The 18,202-nt window shown below is 38.3% G+C and overlaps 1 long non-coding RNA gene across 1 annotated transcript in view; it reads right to left on the bottom strand.

Annotated features, from left to right (window-relative positions):
* The window catches only part of LOC118895962, a 79,196-nt gene extending 61,221 nt beyond the window's left edge, over positions 1–17,975 (bottom strand). Inside the window, exon 1 of the long non-coding RNA XR_005020055.1 lies at positions 17,905–17,975. This is a non-coding gene — a long non-coding RNA (uncharacterized LOC118895962). The remainder of the gene's footprint in view (positions 1–17,904) is intronic.
* Positions 17,976–18,202: the final 227 nt, after the last annotated feature.

Here is an 18,202-nt window from a genome sequence, read left to right as displayed (position 1 = left end):
CTGGTCTTCCCATGATTTCCCCTCTCTCTCCCACTGCTGCACAAATACAAGTGGTCCAAGTGTCCAGAACCCATGTGCAGGTCATTCCTCAAGTGCTCCAGGACTCCTTACAGTTTAGTAATTCTATCTACCACCTCCCCCCAACATGCACACACAAAGAATGCGAAGGCATCCATGATAATCCCCCTGGATTAGGCCAGGATTAAGAGGATGTTATGGACAATCTCTACTCCTCAATGTCATTGGTGATCCCCATGCTGTGACTTTAGCAGTGCTGTGGATATAATTTTGTCAGGGACATTGGCAGAACTATTATGCATAAATGGAAAACTCTCATGTATGAATATCTGCAAAGATGGCAAAACCATCCTCCAAGCAAGAAATTTTAAGAGATACAAGGGGTTGTATCTTTTTTCTTCTGAGCAACTACACTGCAAAGTCAAAACAAGGACCTAGAGTGGAGACGGTGAAGAGCAGGTAATATGAAGAGAAACTGCACACCAACATGATTTGGCTTAAAGACCTTTCACTTATTATTTACTTTCTTTAACAAGGCAAGCAGCAACTGTGAGCAAGCAGGAGGGGAAGGGGTGGATGCTGTGTGCTCCCTGTGTAGAGATTGAAGGGTCTCTTTTATTGCCTTGACTGCTGATTACTCTCAGCTGGCATGTCTATTTCTTCTAGCAGATGTCTTTGCCCTATTGGTCCCCTTATGGTAAGCATGTGACCCCCAGAAAGCAGCTCAGCTCACTCAAGAAACACGCAGCGAGTCAATTTCAATGCCCGTCAAGTCTGGCAGGCCAGATGGGCCTCCATGCTAATGAGGGCCTGGGTGATCTGGGTTTGCCTTGCATTCTACTGTCTTGAAGTTGCATCTGGCATATTCTGACTGGTGACAAAGACTCTCTCCATGAACAAACTTTACTTTAGATAGGCTCTTCTGAGGCTCTTTTTTGTCTAAGCCTCATCCTTTGGCCTCAGTCTTTGCTGGGCCAGCAAAGGCCAGTTGTAGCAAGATTTCTACTAAGTCTGTTAAGTGAGAATCCACCAACCCTTGGTATCTGATCAACCTTGATATCTGACCAAATTCTTTATCCCCCTCTCTCAATATCTGATCACCCTGGCCTGCCTTCAGCAAGAATCCTGGTAAGTTGGTTTAGCAAGAATCCCCCTAAGTTTGATGTTTCCACTTAGTAATTTTCCATCCACTGACACTGACCCACCCCCCCCACACACACATACACAACTTGACTATAAATTCCCAAGAGAAAATAATATACAAATAATTTCTTAAAAGAGTTTTTAATAGCAGGCATGATTAAAAAATAACAACTCTCAGGAAACTAGAAATAGACTGGAAATTCCTTAATCTGATAGAGCGCATCTATAAAATACCTAAAAGTGAACATCATACTGTATTCCTAACAGCTTTTCCCCTTAAATAAAAAAGAGCACTATCCTTCTGCTAGCACCACATTTACCCAACATTGAACCAAAGGCCCTAGTCACTGCAAGGGAGCAGAATAATGAATTAATTAACATTGGAAAGTTAGGAATATAAGTCATTATTCTCAGGTAAAAATGTATTTAGAAAATCATATGTATACTCAGAATATTCTGAATATATACAAAAGGAATATATATACAAAAACATTAGAAATTATTAAGTGATTTTAGTAATGGCACAGGATACAAAAGCCATTTAATTTCTATATATCAGTGTTCCAGTTATCTACTGCTGCCCCAAAACTTAGTGGCTTATACAGCAACAACCATTTTCTTAAATTTCAAGGTTGTGTGGATCAGGAACTCAGGGAGAGCTTGGGTAAGAAATTCTTCTGTGGTGTGCAGCATAAGCAGAGGTTTCTGTGATAGATGGGCTAATCTGGAACATTCAAGACTGATTTATTCACATGCCTGCTGTCTTGATGGAAATGGCTGGAATCCTAGGCTCAGCTAAGGCAGTGGACCATAACGCCTACACAGGGCCCTTCCAGTGGCGCAGACTCAAGGGTAGTCAGATATTTACATGTCAACTCAGAGCTCACAGACACAGCAAAACAAGAGATGGGAGGAAATTACCCGGGCTGGGTAAAGAGTCATTTCTATTAGCAAAAGCCATAACGAAGCCCATCAAGACTCAAGAAGACGTATCAAGGACCCCATCTTTTCATGAGGTAACTGCCACAGCCAGTGACAAGAGTTAAACTAAGCTCTGTGTTAAGTATCATGCACAAATTACCTCCTTCAATTCACTCATACAATCCATTTTTTAGGTGAGAAAATCAAGGCACAGAGATTAAGTAAATTGGATAAGTCTCAAAAAACTGACTCTTCATTAAAAAAACAAAAACCAGAGAATTTGGGGTATCTCTTTAGAAGAGAAATACATGTTTTCACAAATCCACAAATAAAGAATAAGTCAATTCACATGTATCGACAACAGTATTAATCTGTTACGCAGAGTATTGAGAAAAAAAAACCTCTAGTGACAAAATGACAACTTGTAAACAGCCACGTACAGCAAAAAATCCAGTTTATTTAAAGTACCAATGAAGCAATGGTATGGAGATGAAGGTGGAAAAAACAATCATGCTAGAAAATGTCATAAAAATGCACCATATTTGTAATAGGGAATTGTGTGTGTGTGTGTGTGTGTATGTGTGTGTTGTTTGCTAGATACAAAGATACAGAACAGGAGAACAAAGAAAACATGCAGCTCTCAACTGGAGAAAACTAATAAATATACGTGACTGTAACCAGCTTTCCAAAGACAGGTACACTGTGCTGCACATGATTTATATGTTTAGCTCCTGGCTTGAAAATGAAAATCAGCATTGGCTCCAGAAAAGCTGTTGACTTTTTCTGACGTCCAGCATTACAAGAAACTGTTCAACGGCAACTTTATTCTCAAGAAGCTAACTGACTGGCTTGTAACTTTATGCAAATTTCTACCTGGTAATTTCAGTCTGGGGAGGGGAGGCAGGAGCAGAGAAGAAAGATTTCACTTACTGAGATGTATAATTCACGGTTAATAAATTATAACAAGCACTAATAAGTAAAGAAACAGTAGTAGCTTAAGGAGAACATAGGAAAGAGGCATTAATTTTCCTCATTAAATGTACTTAATTAACACAGCTCTCCTCTGGGGGCCAGGAAATAATGAGACCATGACAGCCCCTGACTATGAATGCTGCTAAATCTCTTTAAAAAAAAAAAAAAAAAACACCTACAATTACAAAAAATCCCTCCTATCACATTTGAAGAACGATTTAGAAATAATAAGAAAAGTAATTTATGTCTGTAAAAGTAAACAGTACATTTCTGTAACTCTGTAATTTTATAGCCACAAATACATATACACACATACACTCACTACTGAAGGATGTATGTATACATCCTTTTCAAAATAGGCTTAATTTTTTTAAGCACACAATGAATTGATGAAGAGTGTATCTGTAGTTGGTGCACACAGTTAAATGGGAATTTATAAACACCCACAACCCTTTCTGAGACGAAGCACATTTTGCAGGATAGATAATAAAACAATCATTTGAGGACATATCTCATTCAGCACCTTCAAGCATTATGAGGTAGGTGTCTTCATCTCCATTTTTTATATGAGACAACTATGGTTCAGAATGTTATGAAACTGGCAAAGGTTCTGCTCTAGTGAGTATCTGAAATCCCACCATTGGTTTGCTCAAACCCCAAACCCATTATCTTTTCACTTTCCACCTAGGCTTTTGTAGGAGGCAAAAGACAATTTCTGGATTCTACATGCATAAATTAAGATGTATCCTGAAACTTGACCACTGAGCTTTGATCAGTTTTCCAAGGTCAGTCACTGGGGGTGAGGAGTTAGGGCCTGGCAGAAAAGCGAGCTGTCCACTTAAATGCCTTCCTCAGACAAAATGATTCAGGCCCCAGTAGCTAAGGAAAAAATATGTCAGTCACCACATTAAATGATTAATTTAGAAGGTATTTAAAGTGAGCACTTTCTACTACATTCCACCATGCCAGGGGCAATGACATGCCTAAAGAAATACACCACACACGTGAGCCACAGAAGCCTACAATCTAATGTGAAGGCATTAAGTGAAATGTTAAATGAAGGATAATTTGTGGTATAGATCTTCCAATGTGACTTGTTTCATGAGTTAATTTAGGAATTAGATTTTCCCTAAAAATTAGTGAGGTATACAATTATTTCTGACTCCCTGCTATTTCTGTGTCATCTGAGTATACCTGAGCAATGACCTTAATTGTGAAGTGCTTCTCATCTTTTCTTTTTTTCTACTTTGTTGGATCATTCTTCCTTTAATAATAATTAGTACATACTATGCATTAGTTTTGCAATCCATAGACTAAATCTGTGATATTTCATTCAGTCCTGGAGCTTTAAGTACCATCAGTATGCTGACAAATGCCCAGTTTATACCTTGAGCATTGAGTCTTCGTGATCTCTGCACTCATTTATTCAACACATCTTCACGTGTATGTTGAAAACCCACTTCAGCAAGTAAAATGTGACTCTTGATCCTTCATCCTTAATAACTGGCACATACCATACATTTGATATATTAGATTTTTAATCCTTAGGACCAAACTAGGAGATAGTTTCCATTAGGCTTCTCATTTCAAACATGAGGAAACTGAGGCACTCAGGTTACAATATATGCCTCTAGCTAGTAAGTGGTGGAGATGGGATGCAAACTGCAAACCCAGTCTGTCTTCAGACTCCATCCAATCAACCATGACCCTCTATTGCCACATCTCTTCGGACCTACCTCCAACATAAATCTCAAACTGGATCACTTCTTTGCATCTTCACTGCCACCATACTATGACATACACATGCATCTCTGCTCAGAGGTCCAATAGGTATCTCAAACTATACATATCAAATTTTTTTTTTTGCTCTCCATTCAGTGAGATAAAACTCACCATGTCAAGCACTGTGCTAAATAATTTTAATGCAGCATCTCCTTCAATCCTTAGAGCAAGTGATGAGACAGGTATTATAATTCTCATTTTATACATGAGGAAACTAAGGAACAGAATTTAAGAAACTTCAATATCGAGGATTAACCAAGATGGCGGAGTAGAAGGATGTGCTCTCACTCCCTCTTGCGAGAGCACCAGAATCACAACTGGATGCTGGACAATCATTGACAGGAAGACCCTGGACTTCACCAAGGAGGATACCCCACGTCCAAGGACAGAGGAGAAGCCACAGTGAGACGGTAGGAGGGGCGCAATCAGAGTAAAATCAAATCCCATAACTGCTGGGTGGGTGACTCACAGACTGGCGAACACTTATACCACAGAAGTCCACCCACTGGAGTGAAGGTTCTGAGCCCCACGTCAGGCTTCCCAACCTGGGGGTCCAGCAACAGGAGGAGGAATTCCTAGAGAATCAGACTTTGAAGCCTAGTGGGAATTGATTGCAGGACTTCGACAAGACTGGGGGAAACAGAGACCCCACTCTTGGAGGGCACACACAAAGTAGTGTGCACATCGGGACCCAGGGGAAGGAGCAGTGACCCTGGGGGATACTGAACCAGACCTACCTGCTGGTGTCGGGGGGTCTCCTGCAGAGGCGGGGGGTGGCTCTGTTTCACCGTGGGGACAAGGACACTGGCAGCGGAGGTTCTGGGAAGTGCTCCTTGGCATGAGCCCTCCCAGAGTCTGCCATTAACCCCACCAAAGAGCCCAGGTAGGCTCCAGTGTTGGGTTGCTTCAGGCAAAACAACCAACAGGGAGGGAAGCCAGCCCCACCCATCAACAGTCAAGTGGATTAAAATTTTACGGACCGCCACAGCAACAGTCAGCTCTACCCACCACCAGAGCCTCCCATCAAGCCTCTTAGATAGCCTCAACCACCAGAGGGCAGACAGAAGCAAGAAAAACTACAATCCTGCAGCCTGTAGACCAAAAACCACAGTTACAGAAAGATAGAGAAGATGAAAAGGCAGAGGGCTATGTACCAGATGAAGGAACAAGAAAAAACCCCAGAAAAACAACTAAATGAAGTGGAGATAGACAACCTTCCAGAAAAAGAATTCAGAATAATGATAGTGAAGATGATCCAGGACCTCAGAATAAGAATGGAGGCAAAGATTGAGAAGATGCAAGAAATGATTAACAAAGACCTAGAAGAATTAAAGAACAAACAAACAGAGATGACCAATACAATAACTGAAATGAAAACTACACTAGAAGGAATCAATAGCAGAATAACTGAGGCAGAAGAACAGATAAGTGACCTGGAAGACAGAATGGTGGAATTCACTGCTGCAGAACAGACTAAAGAAAAAAGAATGAAAAGAAATGAAGACAGCCTAAGAGACCTCTGGGACAACATTAAACGCAACAACATTCGCATTATAGGGGTCCCAGAAGGCGAAGAGAGAGAGAAAGGACCAGAGAAAATATTTGAAGAGATTATAGTCGAAAACTTCCCTAACATGGGAAAGGAAATAGCCACCCAAGTCCAGGAAGCGCAGAGAGTCCCATACAGGATATACCCAAGGAGAAACATGCCGAGACACATAGTAATCAAAGTGGCAAAAATTAAAGACAAAGAAAAATTATTGAAAGCAGCAAGGGAAAAACGACAAATAACATACAAGGGAACTCCCATAAAGTTAACAGCTGATTACTCAGCAGAAACTCTACAAGCCAGAAGGGAGTGGCATGATATACTTAAAGTGATGAAAGGGAAGAACCTACAACCAATATTACTCTACCCAGCAAGGATCTCATTTAGATTTGATGGAGAAATCAAAAGCTTTACAGACAAGCAAAAGCTACGAGAATTCAGCACCACCAAACCAGCTCTACAACAAATGCTAAAGGAACTTCTCTAAGTGGGAAACACAAGAGAAGAAAAGGACCTACAAAAACAAACCCAAAACAATTAAGGAAATGGTCATAGGAACATACATATCGATAATTACCTTAAACGTGAATGGATTAAATGCCCCAACCAAAAGACATAGACTGGCTGAATGGATACAAAAACAAGACCCATATATATGCTGTCTACAAGAGACCCACTTTAGACCTAGGGACACATACAGACTGAAAGTGAGGGGATGGAAAAAGATATTCCATGCAAATGGAAATCAAAAGAAAGCTGGAGTAGCTATACTCATATCAGATAAAATAGACTTTCAAATAAAGAATGTTACAAGAGACAAGGAAGGACACTACATAAGGATCAAGGGATCAATCCAAGAAGAAGATATAACAATTATAAATATATATGCACCCAACATAGGAGCACCTCAATACATAAGGCAACTGCTAACAGCTATAAAAGAGGAAATCGACAGTAACACGATAATAGTGGGGGACTTTAACACCTCACTTACACCAATGGACAGATCATGCAAAATGAAAATAAATAAGGAAACAGAAGCTTTAAATGACACAATAGACCAGATAGATTTAATTGATATATATAGGACATTCCATCCAAAAACAGCAGATTACACGTTCTTCTCAAGTGCGCACGGAACATTCTCCAGGATAGATCACATCTTGGGTCACAAATCAAGCCTCAGTAAATTTAAGAAAATTGAAATCATATCAAGCATCTTTTCTGACCACAACGCCATGAGATTAGAAATGAATTACAGGGAAAAAAACGTAAAAAAGACAAACACATGGAGGCTAAACAATACGTTACTAAATAACCAAGAGATCACTGAAGAAATCAAAGAGGAAATCAAAAAATACCTAGAGACAAATGACAATGAACACACGACGACCCAAAACCTATGGGATGCAGCAAAAGGAGTTCTAAGAGGGAAGTTTATAGCTATACAAGCCTACCTAAAGAAACAAGGGGCTTCCCTGGTGGCGCAGTGGTTGAGAATCTGCCTGCCAATGCAGGGGACACGGGTTCGAGCCCTGGTCTGGGAAGATCCCACATGCCACGGAGCAACTGGGCCCGTGAGCCACAATTACTGAGCCTGCGTGTCTGGAGCCTGTGCTCCGCAACAAGAGAGGCCGCAATGGTGAGAGGCCCACGCACCGCGATGAAGAGTGGTCCCCACTTGCCGCAACTAGAGAAAGCCCTCAAGCCCTCACACAGAAACGAAGACTCAACACAGTCATAAATAAATAAATAAAAGAACGTGAATTTCTAAAAAAAAAAAAAAAAAAAAAAGAAACAAGAAAAATCTCAAGTAAACAATCTAACCTTACACCTAAAGGAACTAGAGAAAGAAGAACAAACAAAACCCAAAGTTAGCAGAAGGAAAGAAATCATAAAGATCAGAGCAGAAATAAATGAAATAGAAACAAAGAAAACAATAGCAAAGATCAATAAAACTAAAAGTTGGTTCTTTGAGAAGATAAACAAAATTGATAAGCCATTAGCCAGACTCATCAAGAAAAAGAGGGATAGGACTCAAATCAATAAAATCAGAAATGAAAAAGGAGAAGTTACAACAGACACCGCAGAAATACAAAGCATCCTAAGAGACTACTACAAGCAACTTTATGCCAATAAAATGGGCAACCTGGAAGAAATGGACAAATTTTTAGAAAGGTATAACCTTCCAAGACTGAACCAGGAAGAAACAGAAAATATGAACAGACCAATCACAAGTAATGAAATTGAAACTGTGATTAAAAATCTTCCAACAAACAAAAGTCCAGGACCAGATGGCTTCACAGGTGAATTCTATCAAACATTTAGAGAAGAGCTAACACCTATCCTTCTCAAACTCTTCCAAAAAATTGCAGAGGAAGGAACACTCCCAAACTCATTCTATGAGGCCACCATCACCCTGATACCAAAACCAGACAAAGATACTACAAAAAAAGAAAATTACAGACCAATATCACTGATGAATATAGATGCAAAAATCCTCAACAAAATACTAGCAAACAGAATCCAACAACACATTAAAAGGATCATACACCATGATCAAGTGGGATTTATCCCAGGGATGCAAGGATTCTTCAATATACGCAAATCAATCAATGTGATACACCATATTAACAAATTGAAGAATAAAAACCATATGATCATCTCAATAGATGCAGAAAAAGCTTTTGACAAAATTCAACACCCATTTATGATAAAAACTCCCCAGAAAGTGGGCATAGAGGGAACCTACCTCAACATAATAAAGGCCATATATGACAAACCCACAGCAAACATCATTCTCAATGGTGAAAAACTGAAAGCATTTCCTCTAAGATCAGGAACGAGACAAGGATGTCCACTCTCACCACTATTATTCAACAGAGTTCTGGAAGTCCTAGCCATGGCAATCAGAGAAGAAAAAGAAATAAAAGGAATACAAATTGGAAAAGAAGAAGTAAAACTGTCACTGTTTGCAGTTGACATGATACTATACATAGAGAATCCTAAAACTGCCACCAGAAAACTGCTAGAGCTAATTAATGAATATGGTAAAGTTGCAGGATACACAATTAATGCACAGAAATCTCTTGCATTCCTATACACTAATGATGAAAAATCTGAAAGAGAAATTATGGAAACACTCCCATTTACCACTGCAGCAAAAAGAATAAAATACCTAGGAATAAACCTACCTAGGGAGACAAAAGACCTGTATGCAGAAAACTATAAGACACTGATGAAAGAAATTAAAGATGATACCAACAGATGGAGAGATATACCATGTTCTCAGATTGGAAGAATCAACATTGTGAAAATGACTATACTACCCAAAACAATCTACAGATGCAATGCAATCCCTATCAAATTACCAATGGCATTTTTTACAGAGCTAGAACAAATCATCTTAAAACTTGTATGGAGACACAAAAGACCCCGAATAGCCAAAGCAGTCTTGAGGGAAAAAAATGGAGCTGGAGGAATCAGACTCCCTGACTTCAGACTATACTACAAAGCTACAGTAATCAAGACAATATGGTACTGGCACAAAAACAGAAACATAGATCAATGGAACAAGATAGAAAGCCCAGAGATTAACCCACGCACCTATGGTCAACTAATCTATGACAAAGGAGGCAAAGATATACATGGAGAAAAGACAGTCTCTTCAATAAGTGGTGCTGGGAAAACTGGACAGCTACATGTAAAAGAATGAAATTAGAATACTCCCTAACACCATACACAAAAATAAACTCAAAATGGATTAGAGACCTAAATATAAGACTGGACACTATAAAACTCTTAGAGGCAAACATAGGAAGAACACTCTTTGACATAAGTCACAGCAAGATCTTTTTTGATCCACCTCCTAGAGTAATGGAAATAAAAACAAAAATAAACAAATGGGACCTAATGAAACTTCAAAGCTTTTGCACAGCAAAGGAAACCATAAACAAGATGAAAAGACAACCCTCAGAATGGGAGAAAATATTTGCAAACGAATCAACGGACAAAGGATTAATCTCCAAAATATATAAACAGCTCATTCAGCTCAATATTAAAGAAACAAACACCCCAATCCAAAAATGGGCAGAAGACCTAAATAGACATTTCTCCAAAGAAGACATACAGACGGCCACGAAGCACATGAAAAGATGCTCAACATCACTAATTACCAGAGAAATGCAAATCAAAACTACAATGAGGTATCACCTCACTCCTGTTAGAATGGGCATCATCAGAAAATCTACAAACAACAAATGCTGGAGAGGGTGTGGAGAAAAGGGAACCCTCTTGCACTGTTGGTGGGAATGTAAATTGATACAGCCACTATGGAGAACAGTATGGAGGTTCCTTAAAAAAACTAAAAATAGAATTACCATATGACCCAGCAATCCCACTACTGGGCATATACCCAGAGAAAACTGTAATTCAAAAAGACACATGCACCCGAATGTTCATTGCAGCACTATTTACAATAGCCAGGTCATGGAAGCAACCTAAATGCCCATCGACAGATGAATGGATAAAGAAGTAGTGGTACATATATACAATGGAATATTACTCAGCCATAAAAAGGAACGAAATTGAGTCATTTGTTGAGAAGTGGATGGATCTAGAGACTGTCATACAGAGTGAAGTAAGTCAGAAAGAGAAAAACAAATATCGTATATTAACGCATGTATGTGGAACCTAGAAAAATGGTACAGATGAGCCGGTTTGCAGGGCAGAAGTTGAGACACAGATGTAGAGCACAAACATATGGACACCAAGGGGGGAAAACCGTGGTGGGGTGGGGATGGTGGTGTGCTGAATTGGGCGATTGGGATTGACATGTATACACTGATGTGTATAAAATTGATGCCTAATAAGAACCTGCAGTATAAAAAAACAAACAAAACAACTAATACTAAACTTTCATTGGGTTATTTGTATGGGAATATGTTAATATAAATGTTTCAGACATTACATGAAATTTCTAAAAATCTTATATTTGTATGGAAATATGTATGGAAATATGTTAATATAAATGTTTCAGACATTACATGAAATTTCTAAAAATCTTATATGTTCTGGTATAATGTTATAAGTAATAATCCTAGTTATTACTTTAAAGTGTATATCTCAGAAATAACTAATTTTCTTGTCAACTGCATTATTATGAACTTTCATCAAATCTTTAACTGTGGTCATTTTTAAGTCTTTTGTCATTTACAGACAGTTCTGGGTGTACTCTGATGCTTTTGCAAATATGTTCCTATAAAAGGGATTCATCTTCTAGAAATTCATGGAAAAGACTCTGACAAGTACAGGTTTCTGGTAACTGACTGTACTGCTGAACTGAATGAATAAGCATTTTCAGAACTCTAATGGAAAACTGATGAACTCATAAAAGTGCTAACAAAAGATCAAGATGAAAAAAAAAATTAATTACATGGGACTGAGTGAACTGATGAGGATGAGTATAATTTTTGTGACTTTCTGTCTGAATTTAAAAAAAAAAAATCCCACAAGGACTCAGAGGCAAAGAATATACAAATCAATTTTCACTGCAAAGTAAAGGAGCTGTTACAGTGGAGGATTACTGGACTGAATGTCAATATTATGACATAGTATGAGTGTGTTTCATGTTTGGTAATTGCAATCATTGTTGCTTTTGTTGTGGTCATCCATGTACAATGCTTGGTGTCAGACTATTTATCTCTTGTAAAAATAAAATACAGTGTGTGTGTGTGAAAAAAAAAAAAAAAAAGAAACTTGCCTGTGGCCAGTATGTGATGAAGATGAAAGCAAGCAAACCCTTTCTGTCTCCAGCACCCATGCTCTCACATCCACTGCACTATACAATCCCTCCTCTCCGGGTCTTCCCTGCTGCAGGAATGCACTTCTATCCACATGCCAGGCCAAATCCCTGGGATTTATCCTTGATTTCCCCCCTTTTGCTATTTCAGTTCTTCCCAAAATACAATTATTAAGCAGATTCCCCTCAGTACTACTTCCACCATATATCTCAAACCTGATTACTTCTCCCCATCTTCACTGCTATTATTCTCTTACAGTCCAGTGGGTGGACTGTGTCCCCTCTTCTTGTCTGTAGAAAGAGCTTTAGTCTCCTAGGCCTTCCCAGAGTTCCAAAGAGCAGACCCAAACAGCTAATTATGAGCGAAGTGGAAAATGCAGAAACAAAGGAAAGCAGTCAAGCAAGGAATAATAGCCTGAACAACAGAGTCACAGGACTCCTAGTTCCTCCTGAAAGGGGTATAGGTAACAATCTAAATCATATCTTTGAGTTGTTCTGCAGACACTAAGACCCCCACTGGTAGAGGATGTTGACTACCCAATGACCACAAGCATATAGAGCCCAGACTGGTTGGAACCAGAAGACTGATGATCAAGACTCCCCAAACATCACCCTGTTACCTCATGACTAACCAATCAGAAGAATGTCCATGAGCTAATCAGGGACCCTACAACCCTCACCCATAGTGTTGCCTTTAAAAACCCTTGCCCGAAAGCCATCAGGGAGATCAGGTCTTTCGAGCATTAGCTGTTCATTCTCCTTGCTCAGTGTCCTGCAATAAATGCTGTACTTTCCTTCACCACAACCAGTGTCAGTAGACTGGCTTTGCTGTGTGTCGGGTAAGCGAACTTGAGTTCAGTTCGGTAAGAGTTTCTCACTCGAAATCTCAAGCCCTTTCAAACCTATCTGGTTATGAATCTGACAAGGGTAAATAAATAATTTTTTAAAAAGGAAAGGGTAAAAAATGTTTTTCAGTATGCAAGTGTGAAAGACAAGAAGAAAATAGTTGTGTTCTACAAGGGTACAAGGAGAATGATGTCATATTTGGTTAAGGGTGAGGTGCTGGTAAGATCATGTTATACCAGAAGCTTCTGGAATTTCTTTAACAGATGACAGAGAGTAATTACATAAATATCTTCAAATATTTTAAGTGTCATATTACAGATAGATAATAAGTTATTCAGGGAAACCAGAGTGTCTTAGAATTATGTCCATCACATAATGAAGAGGCTGAAGTCAGGGAGGCCAACCACATCTTGTCGCAAAACGCCCTTTGTTTAGGCAAAGCTTAACATGTAGACAGATGGGGATTCTAACTCTCAGAGAGGATGTTCTGTGCACTCAATTTTACCACACAATTACTAAGTTCAAATGAATGCGTGTTGGGTCTCCCTTAGTAACATTTTAGAGAATTTCACACAGTGCAAACTGGTAGAGACTTCAGAAATGATTAAATCGAATTTTCACATCTAATAAACAAAGGAATTGAAAACAAGATAAATAATGACCTATAATTTATAAAATGCTTTCCCAACCATGGGCTCATTACATTCTTATAATAGCTAGGTGAAGTACAGTAGTTCCTCAGTAACCACGGGGGATTGGTTCCAGGACGCCCTGAGGATACTAAAATCCACACATGCTCAAGTCTCATATATAAAATGGTGTAGTATTTGCATATAACCTATGCACAACCCCCCCATATACTTTACATCTCTAGATTACTTATACCTAATACAATGTACGTGCTCTGTAAATAGTTGTAAATATTGGGTTGGCCAAAAGATTCATTTGTTTTTTTCCATAAGATAGCTCTAGTAGCACTTAGTTGTCTTTTACTTCATTCGAAACAATTTTGTTAGACTGTATTGTGACACCTTTTAAAAAAAAACTTATCGAAATTGGTGAATTTTTGTGTAGCCATTTTAATATTGAAGATGGGTAAAAAAGCAACATTTTTGGCATATTATGCTTTAGTATTTCAAGAAAGGTAAAAACGCAACTGAAACGCAAAAAAAAGATTTGTTCAGTGTATGGAGAAGGTGCTGTGACTGATCGAATGCGCCAAAAGTGGTTTGCAAAGTTTTGTCCTGGGGATTTCTCACTGGATGATGCTCCAAGGTTGGGTAGACCAGTTGAAGTTGATAGCGATCAAATTGAGACGTTAATTGAGAACAATCAACGTTATACCACAAGGGAAATAGCCTACATATTCAAAATATCCAACTCAAGCGCTGAAAATCATTTGCACTAGCTTGGTTAAGTTCATCGCTTTGATGTTTGGGTTCCCCATAAGTTAAGTGAAAAAAACCTTCCTGACCGTATTTCCGCATATGATTCTTTTCTTAAACGTAATGAAAATGTTCTGTTTTTAAAACAAATTGTGACGGGCGATGAAAAGTGGATATTGTACAATAATGTGGAACGGAAGAGATCATGGGATAAGTGAAATGAACAACCACCAACCACACCAAAGGCCGGTCTTCATCCAAAGAAGGTGATGCTGTGTATATGGTGGGATTGGAATCGAGTCCTCTATTATGAGCTCCTTCTGGAAAACTAAACAATTAATTCCAACAAGGACTGCTCCCAGTTAGACCACTGAAAGCAGCACTCAACGAAAAGTGTCTGAAATTAGTCAACAGAAAACGCATAACCTTCCAAGTGGAAAGTGTTAATGCAAGACCGCATGTTTCTTTGATGACCAGGCAAAAACTGTTACAGCTTGCCTGGGAAGTCCTGATTCATCCGCCATATCCACCAGACATGGCACCTTTGGATTTCCATTTATTTTGGTCTTTACAAAATCTTCTTAATGGAAAAAATTTCAATTATCTGGAAGACTGTAAAAGGCACCTGGACCAGTTCTTTGCTCAAAAAGATAAGTTTTGGGAAGATGGAATTATGAAGTTGCCTGAAAAATGGCAGAAGGTAGTGGAACAAAAGGGTAAATACTTTGTTCAATAAAGTTCTTGGTGAAAATGAAAAATGTGTTTTTTACTTTTACTTAAAAACTGAAGGCACTTTTTGGCCAACCCAATACAATGTAAATGCTACATAAATAGTTATTTGTGTGCAACAACTTTGTTTTGCTTTTTGGAACTTTCTCAATTTTTTTCAAATATTTTCCATATGCTGCAGATGTGGAACCATGGATACAAAGGGCAGATTGGAGGAGGTAAGGCTATTTACATTCCCATTTTAACAAAGGTATCAGTCCAGCGTTATGAGTGTCTGAAAAGTCCCATGACCATTAAACTGCCATCAAGGGGCTCCTGCCACACAGGAACAAAAATGGAAAAGGAACATAAGATGCTGAGACTTAATATTTCTAAAAGGGGTTGAATAAGTCTTTCTCTATAACATCAGTGAGATTTCCTTACATCCAGTTTATAAGCAGCTTTATGTAGTTCTCTGAAGGCATAGACATTAGAGCTTCATTTACTAACAAAATCATAACATTCTATTTACGGTATAAAACAAAAAAGAAACATTATTATTGACAGCAGAGATCTGAATTCATAAGAAAATTCATTATTTCCTTTACTTACAAGAATGAAGAAAAATACTAGAAAAAGTAAGCAACTACTATTATTTCCAATTAACACATTATCTTCTTCATGAAGTAATAGACTAACAAATCAATAAGAAAAAGAAAAACCCCAATAGAAAAATGGACAATTAGCAGTTCCAAAAATAAAAATGGCAATAAATATATTTTTGTTTTTTGAGAAACAGATGGAATACAGAAAACATTTATAAATAAGGAAGATGAGTCTAAGCAGAAAGGGAAGAATAACTGCTAACAGAATTAAAACACCTTGGAGGGAAAGAAGGGAGTGAAAAGAGAAAACATAGAGAAGGAGTAGAATTCCACTGGTGTCTTTGAATTGGGGTAATTGATGTAAAAATTAGATGATAACACCAGTTTAAAAAAAGGGGGGTGGGGGGAGCTAAACTGAGATGGATAGACATACTGAAGGTCAGGAAAGTTTGAAAACAGTTCATTATGTGCCTCACTTAAACCAATAGATTTTTTTTTTCCTGTTATGTTGTACATATAATGAGTTTTCTGAGTACAAGTATTTTTAAATTCAGGCATGAAAGAATATCATCCTTCCTGTTTTCATTAGGAAAGTAACCTTTTGTTAATAAAAACAGGTTTCCTCATCCTAATGTATTGTGTAATAAGTGCACATTTACACTGTAAATGTATATTTACACATTATTGACAAAAATGTCTCTTAAGGACACTTTTGGAGTGAGATGAATGTGAGGGGTCAAACATTACCTAAGGCACAATGAACTTGGTATTAGACCATAAGGATGTCATACATTCCTTAGGAATAGAAGATTTATCTTAGAGTCACTGTCGTGTAAAATTCCACTTCTCTGTGTTTGTGTGTGTGTGTTTGAAGAAGGCACAGTAATTATTTAAAAATAGTTAATCTTCCTTGATATCCAGAAATATCTTGTTCTGCTATCATTTAAAATAATTCTCAAGTCTTAGTGCCTTTTGGAAAATGCAAGCATGTTTCTAACAAGTTAGTCAGAAACATGGGTGCTCCTTTACGTGGAATATTATCAGAAGCTTAGGTTTTATTTACTAATGAATTTCTATGTCAGCAAGTATATATTTATTACCTACCATATCCCAGCAGATTTCCATGGGTTATGAGGAATTTAAAACAATAAGAGAGGGTTATAGCTCCAGGTCTTTTATTGTGATACTTTGCTCCTATACCCTTTCATGTAAATTGATGATGTTAGATTAAATGATTTGCTAAGAATCTTCTGGCTCTGAAATCTTATGATATTCACCTAAAAACTGTTAGTGAAGAGTACTGCGGTGGATTAAAGACAGTCACAGATGCTTTGCTATTTTCCCCATCAAGGGATACTGCTGATTTCTCATCTCTAGAGTCAGGGATGCCCTGTAACTGCTCAGACTGCTGGAGGTGGGGAAAGTGATGCTGTACAGGTCCAGGTCTAAGGCTTGAGAATGCCTGACGGCTTCCACTTTCATGCTCCTTGATGACCCTGAGTTTCCATGTAAGAAATGTGGCTACTCTGTTAGGGATAACACATGGAGACACCAGATGGAGAGAAGAGGCCCTGGGGCTACTTGGAGAAAGAGGGACACACTGTCATCATAACCTACCAGTTGACCTCAGACGCCTCCAGCCCCAGCTGCCATCTGATTATAACCACATAAGACCCCAAGTGAGGGCAGCAGCAAACTGCCCAGCTGAGCCCAGTCAAGCCACGGAACCATGAGAGATATTAAAAGCTACTAAGCTTTTCATTTAAGCTTTTAATTTAATTTTAATTTGAGTTACCAAGTTCCAGGATTGTTTGATATACAGCGATAACTGAAACAGATATAGCTCAGTATTACAACAGGTATAATTACATTACTTATCCCACAAACGATATATCTCAGAACATACATAATAAAGTACCTATATAAACATATACAGGCAGTTCTGCTATAATCTAACATATGCAGCGCTAAAAAAAAAAGTCACCAAACTGAAAAATCTTGCAATATAAACTACAAGGCCTATGGGAAACATGGAGTTAGGCAGACATCACTCAGAAACTCTGTCGGTGACACATAAAAAATAAAGCTAGGAACCGAATTAATATGACAGCACAGTTTTAAACACGTTAAACAATTGACAAATACATAAAGATTACAATAAAAATGGCACTTTACCTTGAGAAAGACCTGAAGTTTGTGGAGTGGGTGTCAGAAGAGTCGCAGCTGTAAGTTATTGTGAATTGGCCCTCATCACCAAAGGGCAGCTAAAGCACACCCTGACTGCAAGAAAGTTAAACATTCCCCTAATTAAAAAAAAATCCAAAGTTACAATTTCCCCAAACCCACCTCAACCATTGTATATTTCAATTCCAGCTCATAATAAACTTCATCTGTATGATATACGGTCCAGTAAAAAGATTAAAATACTTTCCCACCTATCATTAAAAATAACTTTCAATTTTATCAAAATTAC

This window comes from Balaenoptera musculus, chromosome 5 (assembly GCF_009873245.2).
Source record: "Balaenoptera musculus isolate JJ_BM4_2016_0621 chromosome 5, mBalMus1.pri.v3, whole genome shotgun sequence".
NCBI lineage: Eukaryota > Metazoa > Chordata > Mammalia > Artiodactyla > Balaenopteridae > Balaenoptera > Balaenoptera musculus.
The sequence above is the reverse complement of the archived record's forward strand: the minus strand, read 5'-3'. Positions and strand labels throughout refer to the sequence as shown.